The sequence below is a fragment of the Trichechus manatus genome, unplaced genomic scaffold (assembly GCF_000243295.1).
Source record: "Trichechus manatus latirostris isolate Lorelei unplaced genomic scaffold, TriManLat1.0 scaffold00236, whole genome shotgun sequence".
NCBI lineage: Eukaryota > Metazoa > Chordata > Mammalia > Sirenia > Trichechidae > Trichechus > Trichechus manatus.
The window spans coordinates 802,228-803,275 of NW_004444172.1; positions in this window are offsets into that span (position 1 = coordinate 802,228).

A 1,048-nucleotide genomic window follows, 5' to 3' on the forward strand; every position below is an offset into this window, starting at 1 on the left:
CGAAGATCAGGTGACCGTAGGTGGATGGATTTACATCTCGGTTCTCAATTCTGTTCCACTGATCAATGTATCTGTCATTGTACAAGTACCAGGTTGTTTTGACTACTGTAGCTGACGTCAGGTAGTGTGAGTCCTCCAACTTTATTCTTCTTCAGTAGTGCTTTACTTATTTGGGGCTTCTTCCTTTTCCATATAAAGTTAGTGATTAGTTTCTCCATCTCTTTGAAGACTGTTGTTGGTATTTGGATCGGGATTGCTTTGTATTTGTAAATTGCTTTAGGTAGAATTGTTATTTTCACAATGTTGAGTCTACCTATCCATGAGCACGGTACGTTTTTCCATTTATGTTGATCCCTTTGGGTTTCTTGCAGTAGTGTTTTGTACTTTTCTTTGTATAGGTCTTTTACATCCCTGGTTAGATTTATTCCTAAGTATTTTATCTTTGTAGGGGCTATTATAAATGGTATTGTTTTCCTGATTTCCTTTGCATCATTCTCCATATTGGTGTATAGGAATCCAACTTATTTTTGAATGTTTATCTTGTATCCTGCTACTCAGCTGAATCTTTCTATTAGTTCCAGTAGATTTCTCATGCAGTCTTTAGTGTTTTCTATATATAGTATCATATCATCTGCAAACAGGGACAGTTTAACTTCTTTATTACGAATTTGGAAGCCCTTTATTTCTTTTTCTTGCCTCATTGCTCTAGCTAGAATTTCCAGCACAATGTTAAATAGGAGTGGTGATAAAGGGCATCCTTGTCTTGTTCCTGTTTTCAAGGAGAATGTTTTCAGCCTCTTTCCATTAGGAATGATGGCCATTGGTTTTGCATAGATGCCCTTTATTATGTTGAGATATTTCCCTTCTATACCTATTTGATTGAGAGTTTTTATCAGGAATGGGTGTCAGACTTTGTTAAACACCTTTTCTGCATCAGTTGAGATGATCGTGTGATTCTTTTCTTTCCTTTTATTTATGTGGTGGATTACGTTGATTGATTTTCTAATGTTGAACCATCCTTGATTACCTGGTATGAATCCTACTTGGT